Source organism: Corvus hawaiiensis, chromosome 5 (genome assembly GCF_020740725.1).
Source record: "Corvus hawaiiensis isolate bCorHaw1 chromosome 5, bCorHaw1.pri.cur, whole genome shotgun sequence".
Lineage (NCBI taxonomy): Eukaryota > Metazoa > Chordata > Aves > Passeriformes > Corvidae > Corvus > Corvus hawaiiensis.
In genome coordinates, this window is record NC_063217.1 from 1,929,620 (window position 1) to 1,946,677 (window position 17,058).

At 51.2% G+C, this 17,058-nt stretch overlaps 1 long non-coding RNA gene across 1 annotated transcript; it reads right to left on the bottom strand.

The window, feature by feature from the left end:
* Positions 1-6,955: 6,955 nt before the first annotated feature.
* LOC125326702 lies at positions 6,956-16,301 on the bottom strand. Its single transcript, XR_007203950.1, has 3 exons — positions 16,195-16,301; positions 11,228-11,294; positions 6,956-7,120 (listed from the first exon to the last, which is right to left on the bottom strand). It is a non-coding gene; the product is annotated as an uncharacterized LOC125326702 (long non-coding RNA).
* Between the last annotated feature and the right edge of the window lie 757 nt (positions 16,302-17,058).

Consider the following 17,058-nt stretch of genomic DNA (forward strand, 5'->3'; position numbering starts at 1 on the left):
TGCGGATGGGGTGGGAATGGGATCAGCTTTAAGGTCCCTTCTCATTCCATGATTCCATGAGTTTCCCAAGGAGCGATTCTCCCTCATGGAAGCTCCCTCGCAACTCCGTTCCTACAGGGAATTCCTGCTGGATAAGATGTGGAGAGGGTGGGATGAGCCAATCCTGGCCGGGTTTGGGCAGTTCCTAGGACAAAGGGTCAGACCAGGGAGGCGCTCTGGGAATGCAAAAATCCCGTTTTCCAGTGGGATTTTCCTTGAACTCCAGTGCCTAGAAAATCCTTTGGCTGTGACATCCGAGGGAATCTCATGGAGAAAAGATTGGGAGCCCGAGGGGACAGAGTTTCCTTGGAAAGCCCATCGCGGGCGTGGTTACAGCACTGCTCACACACATGGAATATTCCCAGCTATCCGTGGGCTCTCCCGGCACATCCCAGAAAGGAAAATCCCTCAGAGCTTCCCATTGGGAAGTTTCCCTAATGCCAAGCTCAGCCAGCTTGGATCTGGCCATGGATTCCACTCTGAGCTGCGGCTGTGGTTGGGAAGCGCTGCCTGAGGCTGCTCCTGGAATGTCCCTCTGGAATTTGGGATGCCGAATTCCAGCCTGTCCCAACACAAACATTCCACACAGAGCTTCCCACACCGCCATTCCCTGGCACACAGACACGGTCCGTACCTTCCGGAATCATTCCAACCACCAGGATACCCCAGGGGCCAGCCCAGCATTCCCAGTGCCCGTGGGATGGTGTGGAAAAGTCCGTGGGGCATCCCTGGAATGGGATGTGCGACACATTCCCAGGGATTTGGGGTCGGACAGGGCAGGGAGATCCCAGGAGCCCAATTGCTCCCTAAACCAGGGAACAGCTCCAAGCAAACAGCTCCAGCTCGGAGCTGCTTCCCTGGATGGAAATATTTGTCGGAATACCCTGAGGGAACAACAGCCACGCTCCAAAGGCAGGGATCAGCGGAGACCCTCGGCTGCTCCCGGAGAAATCCGGGTTTAACCCTGGATTTTCCTGTTTAAAGGAAAACACCTGATCCCAGCCTGCTCCATCCTGAGCCCCGAATTCCCTCTGGGAATTGTTTTCCTTCCTCTGTGTCTGTCTTGGTCTCCATCCCTGTGCTGGGATGCAGATCCCAGAAAATCCTGGATGCTTGTGCTACTCTGGGAATGTGGAGTGGCTCCGGGAAGGGAAGGGAAGGGAAGGGAAGGGAAGGGAAGGGAAGGGAAGGGAAGGGAAGGGAAGGGAAGGGAAGGGAAGGGAAGGGAAGGGAAGGGAAGGGAAGGGAAGGGAAGGGAAGGGAAGGGAAGGGAAGGGAAGGGAAGGGAAGGGAAAAGAAGGGAAGGGAAAAGAAGGGAAGGGAAAGGATTTTGAACTCCATGATTTTTAGGGTCTTTTCCGACCTAACCAATCCCATCATTCCATGGATCTCTGATTTCAGGCTGTGCACTTGGATCATCAGATTTCTAGGAATAAGTCAGGGCTTTGCTGGGAAAAGCTCCGGATCTGGAACGTGTTCCCTGCGCTGAGGTCAAGGTTGAGGAGCCGGAGTTTCATCCCTGATTTTTAGAAGCAGGAAAAATTTTCCTGAGTTTTATTTCATGGGAAATGCATCCGAGGAGAGATTGTTAAGAACAAGGAAAAGAAAAGAGAATCGAAAATAATAAATAATTTATGGAAATGTGGGAAAAACCCATTGGGATGACGAATCCGGCTGCTCCCAGGGAACACTCCCGCTTTTCCAAGAATATGGATTTCAGAGAAAAATGGATAAATTTCCATTAAAAAAAAGACTTCTGGATGCCCTCCTGTCTCATCCCGCCCGGATCCGTGCTTGGCTCAGCCTATGGATCATCAGGCACTGAGTCACCTCCTTATGGATGCGGGATGAGGTCCTGGGGGGGAGAGAATTCCTGCTGGGAGCTGGATTTTTGGGATGCTGATGTCGGAGACTGAGTCAGAGCTGCTCCGGGCCCATCTGGTTATGATTTTGGGAATGGCAAAATTCGGAAGAATCCCTGGCAGGGAAAGGCGAGGAGGATTCCCAGTGGGAATAGGGGCTGGGAGGGCGATTGGGATCCATATGGGAAACGCCGGGATAGAGGGAAGATTCCCTTTTCCTGCTTCCCCCCCTCCATTCCCTCCTTAAATGGGTGAGAAATTCCTGGAAGCCACTCCAGCCTTACGGTGGTTCCAGCAGGAATTCTGGGCTTGTGGTGCTTCCCTGGATTTTCTCCATTCAGGAATGAATCTGGAGCCTTCTTACGGAGACCAGCATTCCCAGTGGGAATCCTGGCTGGATAAATGCTGCCATCCTTGGATTACACAAAAACATTGGATTTGTGCCTTGGAGAGGAGTTTCAGGATGGAGCTTGGATCCCAAATCCTGGCAAAAACCTCAAGTGTGGCCAAAGGAAAAACAGGGATGAGTCAGAGGTGGGAATGCCACATCCCATTCCCACTGGGATGACAGGGACGAGAATCCCCCAACCCCATGACATTCCAAAGGATTTCCAGGTCCTTTGGGCTGTTCCCAGGAACAACACTCACCTCGTATCCTCTTCCGGAGAGTGGTGACGGAAGTTCCGGCATTCCCAAAAATCCCTCGGCTCGGAGCTTTCCCAAGGAGCCAATTCCATGCAGCAGCTGCTGAGGGATATTGGATTCTTTGGCTCCAAGGCTGGGAATAACCCACAGGAAAAGGGTGGATGGAATTTGGGATGGGCTCAGAGGGACACGGGGCCTCTTGGACACCAAAATTTGGGATTGAAATGAGCTGAAAATCCCGTTTTTTTCCTTGGAGATCACAGGGAATTGGTAATTTTGGAAGATTCAAGGAAAGTCTCTCATTTTTTATTCCCTGTTCCTTTTTTTCCTGTTTTTTCCCAGGTTTTATCCATGCAGCTCATTCCAAGCAGATGCTTTGACCCCGTCAAGCTCCAGGCTTTGGATGCTCCGGATGAATTCCCATCTGGGTGATCCAAGGCTGATGGAGCCTGGCAAGGTCCCACTCTGGAGCCGGATGGAGAACATTCCCTCCTGGAGGTGCCAGACTTGGATCAGCCTCCCTCTTCCCTAGGGCTTTCCCAAGAAAACTCCTGGAGCAGGGAATCTCTCCGAAGGGATTTCCCAGAGCCTGGTTTTCCCTGGATTCAGCAGGATGGGATAAAGACACTTGGAAAGGTTTGTTCCCACGGGAGAAGTGTCCCTGTCCATGGAGGGCTTGGAATTATATTGTCCCTGAAGTCCCTTCCAAGCCAAACCATTCCAGGATTCCATGGGCTCTCCCACGTTTCTGCTCCATGGAATTCCCACAGCCAGAGCATCTCCAGGGAAATGCTGGAGAATCCCAATGAAGCTGGAAAGGGAATTGTGCCATTAGGATTTTCCTTAGGGAGGTTTTCCATAGCATCCATCTCTGGGAATTCTCTTTCCAGCACCAGACCGAAAGGGAGAGGCTGAGATCTCCGGACAACATTCCCGAATCCTGTCTTTTATAGGGAGCATCATTTCCTATTCCTTCACAAAATTCCGAAGCTCTTCTCCATCCGTAGTTATTCCGCTGTCACATTCCCTGTGGGAAAACACCATTGAATGGATTCATCCAAAACTCCAGTCCCTTGTCCCCTCAGTCCCTCTGTACTTAGGGAATCCCAGAATTCCCGACTGGTTTGGTGGGAAAGGACCTTGATCCAATTCCCTCCCACTATCCCAGGTTTATCCAACCTGGCCTTGGACACTCCCAAGGATCCAGGGGCAGCCCCAGCTTCTCTGGGAATTCCATCCCAGGGAAGAATTTATTCCCTCTACTGTCCTGAATTCCAAGGAAACCCCTTCATTATGGATCCCGATTAAAAGGGGGAAGAAATCCCAGTGAGGAAATTCCAAAGCAGGATAAGGAGGTGGACTGGAAAAAAGAACGGGAAAAGAAAGCACAAAATCTTGGAAAAAAACCCAAAAAACGCTGGAGAAAGAGGACCTGAAACAACTCCGAAAAATAACCTGGAAGGATTTGGGATTCGGGATTTGGGAATTACAGGAGAAGGATCAGCTGGGAGCAAATGGAGCAGGAACAAGGCGTTGTCCGCCCCTGGAATTCCATGTCCCCGGAATGGGGGTGACACCCAGGCCAGGCACCAAACATTCCCTGGCAGTTGTTATTCCTTGGAAAACGGGATTTGTGACACAAATGATGGGATTTGTTTTCCCTGAAACCCAGCTGCGTTTTTCCTCTCCTTCTTTAATGGATTTATGGATTCAAAGGTTGGAAATTCCTCCTTTGACCTTTAATTTATGGATTTTAATTATGGATGGATCATTTATTGTGCTCCCGGGATTTGGGGTTGGAGAAATTCTTTGGCAGGCAGGGATCCCACAAATTCTCAGGAAGAAAAACTCAGGGATTTAAGGAATTGTTTAATGAGGCATTGGAATTCCCTGCGGATGATTTTGGAATATGGTCCTATGGAGGGAAAAGGAGGCCTAAGAGGGAATTTGGGACTTCCCAACCTGATTTTCTGGCCTAAATCATGGATAAGGATGTCAGCCATTCCCGAGCAATGGAGACTCCGAGGTCATGGAAGATGCTGATTTTAAGGGAATTTAGGGAATGATCCCATCCCACCCATTTTAATCCATTTTAATATGGATGGGCCAATCCCATCACTCTTCCCACATCCCACATTCCCTGTGCCACAAATCCCATGGAAAAATGACGTTGGAGCCTCTCCTGGCCATCCCAATGCTTGTGGTGGAACAGTCAGGAATGGTGATGAGGAAAAATCAGCAAAAAACCCCCAATCCTGGAAATCCTGGAAGTGAAACATTTCCCTGTGGAGAGACAAAGTCAGGAATGGGAAGGAGGAAAAGAGGGAAGGAGGGAGGGAAGAGAGGAGGGAAAAGAATCGATTATCCAAAGTCACCTTCAAAGAGATTCCAGAATCCAGGAATTGCTGTGGATCTGGCTGGAATTTGATGGAAGTACCAATCCCCTGATCCCACAAGAGCTGTTCCCACTTTTTCCTCAGTTTGCTGTGGAGGAGGGCTGGAGGCAAGGCTGGGAGAGCTGGGAATGTTGCCCTGGAGAAGGGAAGGAGCCAGGGAGAGCTGCGAGCCCCTTGCAGGGCCTAAAGGGGCTCCAGGAGAGCTGCAGAGGGACTGGGGCCAAGGCCTGGAGGGCCAGGAGGCAGGGAATGGCTTCCCAGTGGGAAAGGGGAGCTTGGGCTGGGATGTTGGGAAGGAATTGCTGGCTGGGAGGGTGGGCAGGGGCTGGGCTGGAATTGCCAGAGCAGCTGGGGCTGCCCCTGGATCCCTGGGAATGTCCAAGGCCAGGCTGGACACTGGGGCTTGGATCCACCTGGGACAGCAGGAGGTGGGATAGGGATAGGGGGTGGGAATGGAAGGAATTCCCAGGTCCCTTCCCCCCCAAAGCATTCCGTGATTCCTGGGACACACCTTCAGGATGCAGAGGATTCTCCTCTGGGCACGGGATCATCCTCACCACCCAATTTTTCCCTGGATACAGCTGGAAGAGCCTTTTCCCAATTGTCCTGGCCCAGCTGAGACACCCAGGAATGACAATCCCGGCAGGAAAGGGAACATCCCCCACTCCCTCCCCAATCCCAATAATTCTGGGTTTGAATTTGGGAGTGGGCGTGGGGGATCCTTATCCAAAAAAACAAACAAGGAATAGCCCAGTCATTCTTCGGGAATGCTGGAAAAGGGACAAGTATTAACCTGGGAGCTGCTGGAATCCTGGGATTTCTTCCCACTGCCTCATCCCAGTTTTCTTCCCATTCTCCCAATCCCAGCCCAGCTGTTCCCTGCAACCTCGAGGTGAACCAGAGCTCCTCCCCTAAAATCCATAGGAACGGGGAGCTCCCACTTTTCCAGATATTTTCTCCTCCTCCGGCGCGTGCGAATCCAGCTCCAACCCCACCGCTCCCAAATCCAGGCGAATCCATCCAATCCCAGCTCCTTTTGGGCGGTCTCCCAAAAATTCCGGAGCTTTTGCAAGCGCCTTCGTCAGGGAGAAAAAATTTCCTGGAAACCTCAGCGAGCCGGGGAAAAGCGGGATTGGGATGGGGGTTGGGAAGAGAGGGGAGGAGGGAGAGCGGTCAAGGCCGGGGCAGGAGTTCATGGAGTTGGAGCTTTTGTGGGAATGTTTTGTTTTTTCTGGATTAGGCTGCGGATTCCTGAAGGAAAACACGCTGGAGTTAAGCTCGGCTCAAATCAGGAGGGGGAGAAGGGATTTGCATCGGGATGGAAAGGAGGGAAAGGATTTGGCAGTGGGGAAAAGTCGGGATTGAGGCCGAGGGAGACAAATCTCGGTGGTTTTACTGTCCTGGAATCAAAAACGATGGATTGTAGCCCCAAAAATTCCCACAGAGAGGGAGGATCTCAGGGCAGGAGCAGCAGCCCCGCTCCAGGAATTTCTGGATGCAGGAGGATCCTGTTATCCCAGCTCCCAGAAAATCCTTGGAATACAGGAGGGGCTCCTCTCCAGGGATCTCTGGATACTGCTGGGTTATCCCAGCTTCCAGAAAATCCTTGGGATACAGGACCAGCCCCACTCCAGGGATCTCTGGATCCTGCCAGGCTCTCCCAGCTCCCAGAAAATCCTTGGGATCCAGGAGCAGCTCCCACATCCAGCATTTTGGAAGCTTTTCCAAGCTACGAGCCTGAGGGAAGGCCAGCTGGAATTGTCCTGGAATTGTCCTGGAAATTCTGACACGTCTGGGGCTGAGGGAGGAGGGAAAATCCTCCTTCTCTAAATTCCTGAAAATCCATTTGTGATCCCAAAAAACCCCTGTGGGCTCATCCCCTCCCTGCCTCCCGGGAATGGCAGGAAAGTGTCAGAAAAAAGGGAATAAAGGAATGGAATTCGTGGGCAGGCCTGGAGAACTCATGGAAGCAGGAATATCAGCAGGGTTGGGAATACATGAAGGAATCACCTGGAGTTCATCCCAGTGATCCCAAGGCCACTTCCATGGACCCAAAGGCCACATCCATGATCCCAAAGGTTTCTTCCATGATCCCAAAGGTTTCTCCATGGTCACTCGGATTGAAAAGGTGGGACAAGATGAGGAGCCCTCCGGTCAAAGGATTCCATGGAAAATTCCCTGGAAAACAAAGAGCTGTGCCATTTCCATGCTGTATTCCCGATTCCATCTGCCCTCCCTTTGCCTCTCCTTCTTTTTTCCCATCCTTCCTCCTCCTTTCCCAAGGTTTTTCCTGGCCATTCTCCCTGTGGATCATGGGGGAGTTTGCTTTTCCTTATTTTTCCCTTTTTTTTTTTATAATGGATTTTAAAATCCAGAGGAATCCCTGTTTGGGAATGGGGAGGTAACGGACGAGGCCTGGAGCAGCTGCTGGGATGGAGTTTGGATATTCTGTGGGATTTTCCCTCTGGGAATCATGGATGACTCCTTCCAAGACATCCAGGAACATGAACCTCCCCCCCCCAAATCCAGGGATCTGCGCTCATCCAGTGGCTGTTCCAGAGGGTGGGATCCAGGTTAAATCCACCAGGATGGAGGCTGGGAAGGGAGATATCCACAGGAGGAATCCTGCAACGATCCCTTGGGAATTCCGGCCTCTCACCTTGGTTTCCATCAATCCTGACGGATTTGAACAGCTCCTCCCAGCTAAGCGAGGTCAGCCTGGGTTTTTAGGGAAGGAATTCGAGGAACGGGAAGGGGAAAGCGGAATCTGTGCTGGAATGGGAAAAGTCTGGGTGGTCGAGCAGCATTGGCCAAAGGAGAACATCCAAGGTGTCCAAGGTGTCCCTGGGCTTCCAAAGTGCTTTTCCCAAAATTATTTGTCCCTCTGTCCCTCCTGAAAGCCCCCAGGATGGATTTGGGATGTTGGAATTATATTTGTTATATTCAGGGAATCCTGGAATGGTTTGGGATGGAAGGGACCTTAAATCCCATCCATTCCCACCCCGTTCCATGGGCAGGGACACCTCCCACCATCCCAGCTGGATCCAAGCCCCAGTGTCCAGCCTGGCCTTGGGCATTCCCAGGGATCCAGGGGCAGCCCCAGCTGCTCTGGCAATTCCAGCCCAGCCCCTCCCCACCCTCCCAGCCAGCAATTCCTTCCCACCATCCCAGCCCAAGCTCCCCTTTCCCACTGGGAAGCCATTCCCTGCCTCCTGGCCCTCCAGGCCTTGGCCCCAGTCCCTCTGCAGCTCTCCTGGAGCCCCTTTAGGCCCTGCAAGGGGCTCGCAGCTCTCCCTGGCTCCTTCCCTTCTCCAGGGCAACATTCCCAGCTCTCCCAGCCTGATCCAGAGCAGAAGGAATCCAGAATCCCTTGGAAGATCTCCATGGCCTCCTCTGGATTTGCTCCAGCAGATCCACATCCTTCTGCTGTCAGGATAACTCCAAACAATGGATCAGTGGCACTGAGCTCTCCCTGGCACCTGGAGCAGCATCCAGGTGGGAATTCCCAGCACATGGGGAATCCCCAGCCCTGTTTAACCCCTCCCAATCCCTCCCATCCCCCACTCAACCCAGCACAGGTGACCTGGAATCTCTTTGGGAATAAAACTCCCTCCTCTCCCTGCCTGGAATTCTTCCCACCAGGAATTCCCAATCCGTGTTTCCCTGGGGTTTGCTCTGTCCCTAGGTCCTGCCCTCTCCCTGGAAGTTGGGATCCTGCAGGGAAGGAAAGGAATTGTTCCATTTTTCACATATTCCCAATTCCTGCCCTCGCACGCTCCGAGGCAGCCGCAGCTCCAGGATCCCGGAGTGTTTATTTAGGAGCGAGAAGCCTGAAATCCGACGCTGTCTCCACAAAAATCCTCCAATCCCTTGAACAACGGTCCCTGTTTATCAGCACGGATCCCTTTGTTTTCCGGCTTTTCCTCCAGGGATGCAACAGCCGCTCCTGAGGAATTCGCTCTCCGAGCCAGAGGTTGGATTTTGGGAGCGTTGAAAATCCACGGAGGTTGTTGGGGTTATTTCCAGGTTTACAGGGAGCACATTCCGGCCCCATGGGAAACATTCCATCCATCCTGGCCTCTCCAGGGGGTGACTCATCCCTCCTGGAGTTCGTGTCCGAAGCGGGGCAGAAATGGAACTCGGGATCGAGGATGGGAAGCAAGAACGTGGATTTTTAGTCCTGCATTCCCAGATTTCCTGCAGAGCCCTCAGCTCTTCTCCTGATCCTATTGGGAGAAGCTCCACCTTCCATGGGAAATGAGGAGCCCCTTGGGAATTCTGTTGGCATCTTCATCCTGGTGTGCCCAAAAAAGAGTGGATGCACTTCCAGGGCCTAAAGGGGCTCCAGGAGAGCTGGGAACGTTCCCCTGGAGAAGGGAAGGAGCCAGGGAGAGCTGCGAGCCCCTTGCAGGGCCTAAAGGGGCTCCAGGAGAGCTGCAGAGGGACTGGGGCCAAGGGCTGGAGGGCCAGGAGGCAGGGAATGGCTTCCCAGTGGGAAAGGGGAGCTTGGGCTGGGATGTTGGGAAGGAATTGCTGGCTGGGAGGGTGGGGAGGGGCTGGGCTGGAATTGCCAGAGCAGCTGGGGCTGCCCCTGGATCCCTGGGAATGCCCAAGGCCAGGCTGGACACTGGGGCTTGGATCCAGCTGGGATAGGGGGATTTGTCCCTGCCCATGGAATGGGGGTGGTCCTTAAGATCCCTCCCATCCCAACCCATTCCATGCTCTATCATGGACACCATTCCTCATCCCTGGAGGGGAAAAATTCCTCCAGGAAAAATTCCTTCACTCAAAGAGTGGTCAAGCACCGGAACAAACCTGGAATCACCATCCCTGGAAGTGTCCGGGTGGATATTTCAGGATACGGATTTGCAGATGTAGTGGTGTTTGCTCAAGGGTTGGATTTGATGGATTTGGAGACCTTTTCCAACTTAATTATCCTAAAATTCCTAAGCTTTGGCACTCCAGCTCTTCCAGAGCAGCATTTTAAGGGACAACACTCTGGAAAAATGGGAGCAATCGGCAATTCCAAATAGACAACAAAATAATTCCTTCCTATGAGTAAAATCCGAGTAAAATTCCCAAGTTTTTAAGACATTTTAAGGATTGAGGCTGTGGATTCCACAGGGAAAATCCAGCAAGTCCAGCAGAAAGGGGGGAAAAGAGCCACAAATTCAGGGATGGAATCCAAGTCCTAGAAATAGATTATCCAAACCACTGGGAGGCCTAAGACACAGGGATGATCCTCTGGGAAGGACACGATTCCAGGTGGCCTCTCAGAGACTTTTCCAGGGATATTTTCTCAATTCCTACAGCAGGAAGGAAGCTGAGGAGCTGAGCAGCAGGAATTCCAAGGATCTGGGATATGGGAATGGAGGCACGATGTCACAGGATGGAGTTTCTGTGTTTTTTGTGGATCCAAAGGAATTCTGACATCACAAATGGAATAAAAACTGGGCTAAAAGGGCGGCAAAGTCAAACGAATCCCAAAATTCCCGTTTCCTTTCTTTTCCCTGGATTAAACCACCCCTGGGTCATCACGAGCTGTGCTTTATTACCCAAATCCATTTTATAGGATTTCTCTTCCCAGTTTTTTTTGAAAGGACACAGAGCCCTAAATCCACAAGATGTCAACTAATCCCTGTCCCAGCCCCGGAGCGGAAAAATTCCCTCGGTGTCCCAGGGATCGTGACCTTGTTTATAAATCCCAGGATAGAACAGCAGCTGCTGACTCATTCCCAACATGACTCATCCCAAACCCCGGATCCTTCCCCTCTGGCTCTTCCCGGTCTCCCTCCAGGGTTTTTTTTTTTGGCTTCTTAACCTCACTCCAGCGCCTGGCATTTTGGGACCGTGCCCTTGGAATTGCGGCGCGGTTTTCCAGCCTGGTTCTCCTGCTGGTGGAGTTTGTTTTGGAGAAGATTCCCGGCCAGTGCCACCTGCAAATCCCGCATTGAAATTCCTGGTTTTTTATGGAGGTCATGAGTGGAGATGGGGGAATATAAGAGGGATGTGGAGGTGTTGGAGCGAATCCAGAGGAGGCCTCGGAGTTGCTCCGAGGCTTGGAGCTCCCCTGCTCTGGAGGTCGGCTGGGAAAGCTGGGAATGTTCCCCTGGAGAAGGGAATTCCCAGAAGTGTCCAAGGCCATCTTGGAATGGGATTCTCCACCAAGAGGTGCCTGAGGGCTCAGGGAATCCATGGAAGGAGGGCACGGAGTGACCTCAGCAGGGAAAAGTCATTCCAGGATGAAAGAATTCCACGACAAAATCCATCAGGGTGGCAACAAACCTGGTCCATGGATTTGTCCAACAAAATCTTCCTACAGCCTCTGAATCAGCCACGGGGAGCTGGGTTTCTGTGGGAATAGCAGAGGGAATTTTGTAAGACAGGGAACAACAGAATGGCCTAAATTGTTGAGATTAGGAGGAGTTCGATTTAAAATGAAAAAGGAGGAGAAAAGGGGGGAAAAAAGGAGGAAAAAACGAGGGGAAAAAAAAAAGGAGAAAAACAAAAAGGAGGGAGAAAAAGGAAAAAAGAGGGGAGGAAGGAGCCGGGAAATAGGGAGGGGCGGAAAAGGAGGGGGAAAATCCAGGAAGAGTCGGGAGAACATCCCAGAACGGCTGCACCTCCCAGTGCTGAGTTTAAACTTTTGGGATGAGGTTTCCTCATCCCAAAAAGTTGGGCCCAAATTCCAGCTGAAACCACTGGGAAAAAAAAATTGCCGGATCCAACAATTGGAGCAAGAAAAAATGGGAAAAGCCTTATCCAGGTGCAGCTCCCAGCCTGGAAGTGGTTTGGATTTAAATCTTCCTAATTTGGGGTTTTTGATGAGCCCTGGGGGCTCTCTTCCCGCTCTGATCCTATGGAAAATCCCAACTATCCCAGAATTCTGTCCCTGTTTCAGAGGTTGTGGCATTTCCTTCCAGCATCTCTTCCCAAATTTTATTCCTCATTTCCCAAATCCTACAAATGGATTCCCACCCAAACTGGCAGAACGGGAACTCTGACACAACCAGGAGCAGCTGGAAAAGCTCGGAATTCCCAAACAGGGAAAACAAGGATACATCCCTGGCTGGGGCAGGCTGCCCTTCCCAGAATTTCCATGAAAAATACCAGAAAAGATCCCAGCTTCCAGCATCCGGGTCTGATTCCACATTCCTTATGGATTTTCCAGGAGAGGTAGGACAGGTAGGAATGTCCGAACTTGGGGATTCCTGGAATTTTTGCCTTTAATTCCCAGTTTTCAGCTGTCAAAAATGAAGCATCCACCCTCGTGGAATGCAGGGCATATTCCATAGTTCGGAATTCCCTGGATTCTTCAGCCAGAAAAAGGCTGAGGGGGGTGTGAATTTCTTATTTTATCCATGGAAAATTATTCTGGGAATCTTTTCCCTTCGGAATGCTGGAATTGGACTTGGAACTGTCTCCATATCCTCAGGTACTCTGGAATGCTCCAACTGGGACGTTTCCTTAGGAATAATATCCTAAAAATCCCTCAAGTCCCATGGGAATGGCCCTGTGCTCCTTCCCTTGGATCTAAGACGCAACCAGGAATTCGGGAATTGCCTGGAATTAGGAACCAGACTCAGGTGAGTTACCTCCATCTCAATTCCAGGGATTCCAGCTCCTTTTCCCACCCCTTTTCCCTAAAAACTGGAGTTTCTCAATTCCCGATGTCTTGGAGAAGCAAACCTGCGGCTCAGGTTGACATCCAAGCATGGAAAAAGGCTGGAATGTCAGGGATTTACCAGTTTTGGACACTTTCCTTGGCATTTTGGGGGTGATCCCATCTTTCACCGCTCCCTGAGTTCCGTCTCGGCTTTCCCCGGGATGGCTCCTCAGGGGATGTCGGGAATAGCTGGAATGTGGGAATTTCTAGCCCAGAGCGGAATTGTTTCTACCTCGGTGGGACTTCCCGGCTCCCGTTAAATCCCTCCTCTTCTCCAAAGGAATTTTTAGGGAGAAGCACCACAGGATCCATCGGAGCTGTGGAATGAACGATGGAATTCCACCTTGGAATTGCCATGAGGCACCAAAATGGGGAATTTTCTCTCTCCAAGGGAAAACCAAAAGCACTTGGAGAGGGAAAAAAGGTGGATGAGCTCTCCCTCCTCAGCTCCAGCACGTCAGGCTTGGATTTAAGGAGCAGCCAGAGGGAATTTGGCCTGGAATTCCGACTCAATGGAGCAATTTTATGGATTTAGGCACCTCGGATGAACAACCCAGGAAGGGATACCCTCAATTTGGCCATTCCCAAAAAACCACATCCCGGAATTCTCTGCTCCATGGGAGACATCATTCCAAGATATCCCCAGGAGCTCCCTGGCTCCATCCAGCGGCAAAAGCTCCCGCCTCCACCTTTTTCCCTTCTCCACCCCGCTGACCTTTAAGAACAATTCCAAAGCCGAGCATTTTTCCAAGCCCTCTCATCCCAAAAAATCTGAGCCTCCAACACCAGCGCCGCCGGCATCTGCCAGGATCGACTTCCAAGTCTTTTTATGGCTTCATAAAGTGGGGATCAGGGGGATTTTTCCACAGCAGTTGAGGAGAAGGAGACTTTCTCCACTTCTTTTCTTTCGGAATTTCAGTTCTTTCATTTGGGGAAGGAGGATAAAAATAACCCCTGGATTTAGGGTTTTTTTTTTCCCTAAAAAACAGAGCGGGATTTGTTGGTGAATCCCATAAAATTTTTGTTCCTCTCCTTCCCTCTCCCGAGCACTTTCCAGCTCTAATTTTATCCAGATGCTTTTCCTACTAAAACCATTCCCTTTGGAGTTTCCCTATCTCCCACCCCCACAGCTGCCAGGACCTTTTTTCCTTGATATCTCTCCCATTTTTCCGGCTATTCCTGAAGGTCTTGGGACTCTTCCTGATGTCTCTCCCTCCTCACTTTCCCAGCTTGGAATGTTATCTGGATTATCGTTGTCTCTTCAGTTAATAATTATTAATATAGTAACATGAATATATTAGTATTAATAATTAAATAATAATACTTATAATTAATTAATTAATAATTAAGTGATCCAGCCCAAATTAATGGCAAAGCCAAGCCAAGAAAAGTGGGAATGAGTTGTGTCCACTGCCTGTTCCCAAATCCAGCTGGAGGAAAAGGGATTTATTCGGAATTAAAGCGGGAAAAAGGCAGCAACAAATTCAGGGAACGAAATTATGGAAGCACCGGATGTTTTTTCCCAAGGGCCACATCTCCAGCTCCAGATGGATCCTGCGCATTTCCATGGATCGCTGGGCTCCAGTGGCCACGTATGGAATTCTTTGCCATGCTGGGAACACAAAGAATCCTGGAATTAGGAGCAGCTTCGCTCCAGTCAAATTCCAGCCCCTGCCAAGCAGGATCAAGAGCAGGTCCAAGGCCGGGAAGAGACCGGGATTTGGGAATGGCACATTCCGTATCTCTTTCCTCGTGTCCAGCACCTTGTGGATCATCACCTGCACAATAAAGATGCCGGATGTTCCTTAATTTTCCATGCCAGAGCCTAATCCAAGGATTGGACATCCTGCCATGGACAGCGGTGTTTCCTGGGAAATGGGAAAGGAAAAGAGCATTCGAGTATTCCCAGCCCTAATTCCAAGATGCTGCTCCCGATGCCTTGACAGGAGTTCAGGATAAGGCTCAGTTCCCTGAAACTGGATATTGAATTCCATTTGGGATGTCATGGAATACCCAAAGCTGCAGTTGGATAGGAGAAAAAAGCCGAGGAAAACCCTTTCCCTTCTGGAAAGGCCACGGAAGGTCAGTGGGAATCAGAATCAGGGAATGGTTTGGGTTGGAAGGGTCCTTAAAGCCCATCTGGATCCAACTCCAGGGACACTTTCCCATATCCCAGGGTGCTCCAAGCCCTGTCCAATCTTGCCTTGAACACTTCCCGGGATACAGGGGCAGCCACGGCTTTTCTGGGAATGGGGAAATGGCTGTAGACGACATTCCCTTCCCTGGGAAATCCATCCCAGGACAGAGTGGCCTTTCCAGGAAAATCCACATTCTCCATGAGGGAAGAACATTCCTTGTTTCTCAGTTCTACACTGGAATGGGATCTGAGACTGCTCCAAGATTTTGGGATTTCAGGTGAAGCTCAGTGGGAACAAACCCAGCTAAGGTCATGGGAACCCTCTGGAATGGAACAATCCCTTTTCCATGCACACACCTGGTCATGGAGCAGAAAACTGGGATTGGGGAAGGACATGAATGGGGCTTGGAGAAACCTGGGAAAATGGGAGGTGTCCCTGAACATGGATGGATTGGGAATGAGATGGGATTCCAGGTCCTTTCCCACCCAAAGCATTCCAGCATTCTGGAGCCCCTCTGCTCTGGATCAGGCTGGGAGAGCTGGGAATGTTGCCCTGGAGAAGGGAAGGAGCCAGGGAGAGCTGCGAGCCCCTTGCAGGGCCTAAAGGGGCTCCAGGAGAGCTGCAGAGGGACTGGGGCCAAGGGCTGGAGGGCCAGGAGGCAGGGAATGGCTTCCCAGTGGGAAAGGGGAGCTTGGGCCGGGATGTTGGGAAGGAATTGCTGGCTGGGAGGGTGGGCAGGGGCTGGGCTGGAATTGCCAGAGCAGCTGGGGCTGCCCCTGGATCCCTGGGAATGTCCAAGGCCAGGCTGGACACTGGGGCTTGGATCCAGCTGGGATGGTGGGAGGTGTCCCTTCCCATGGATGGGGTGGGATGGGATGACCTTTAAGGTCCATCCCAACCCATTCCATGATTCTGTGAGTGCAGGAGCCGGGATTGGGAAGAAGCTGAACATTGGGAACACAGGAAAATCCATCGGAGAAGCTCCCTGGGAAGAGTTGGAACATTCAACTCCAGGCAGGACAGCAATTCCCAACTCCCACCGCAGCCCAGCAAGGAACGGCCATTCCCAGTCCAGGAGAGGGCCTGGAGCTTAAATTCAGCACCAGGTCCAACCTCTCCGGAATGGACGCGTTCCTTAAACGATCCGGGCCATTCCCGTGGAATATTTCAGGTTCCCCACACGGCTTCTGGAAGCCGTGGCTGCTGACTCATCCCGAAAAGATTCCCACTTCCATCATTTTTCACGGCACTCGTGTCCCTTCAACTCAAACGTGAGCCGTCCCTGTGGCATTAAATCCGCCCGGGATTGGGAATGTCAACAACAACACGGAGCGCCTGGGATTCATTTTGCCCTTGGAATCGTGCGGGATCCGTGGCGGGGTTTCAGTTGGAAAAGCTCCGGCTTCCTTTCCCTCCCTGCCTGACTCACTGCTCCCGTCCCTCCTGACCTTTTCCTTGTGCAACCGTCCGAGTGCCACCAAAAACCAGCTGGGATTCCAACTTTTCCAAGGGGGATCCGGGAGGAGCTCCTGGAAATGCACGAACCATCCTGGGGAAAGAGAAGGATGAGCAACGATCCTAAAAAAAGATGATGGATTCCGATTTAATTCTGCTCCCGAAGAATGAAAGGAAAAGAAAATTAGACCTCGCTCCGCAGGCACGGTGGAAAATCTGGGAAGGATTTTTTTTCTTCCCTGATTTATTCCTTATGTTTCTGTTCCCTGGTTCCTTTTTCATGGATTTAGGAAAAAAAAAGAACAGGGAAGAGAGAGGGAATAAAAAGGTCATTTTGGGGACACGAACTGTCAGGGACAGGGAAGTAAAATCTCCCATTTCCAGCAGCAGATTCCTGATCCTATAAATGATCCCCATTTCTGCTTCTTCCCTCTGTCCTCTTCCAAATCCATGGTGGAAAAACAGCGCCTGCACCATTCCTGGGGGTTTTTTTGGGATGAAATGGGGTGGTTTTATTTAATGCCGTGTCTTTGTCCAAAGCTGCTTCCCAAATGGGGTTAAAATTCCAAGTGGAGACCGGGATGAGTGGGAATGAGGGGGGAAGGGATGGTGGGAAGCGCTGCTCTTCCCGAAGGAGATAAGGCATGGACAGGAACCCCATGCCAGGTGTTGGGAATATCAGGAATGAAGAATTCCTGCAGGGAGGAAGGGAGAACCGGAGCATCCTTAGGAAAAAAAAACACCGGAAGAGGGCTGAGGATTGATGGACAAAGGAATGAGTTGGAAATTCCAGAGGGAGGGAAAAAGGGCCTGGACACCTCTGCTTATCCCTGGAATTTCTCTGAATGAGGAGCTAT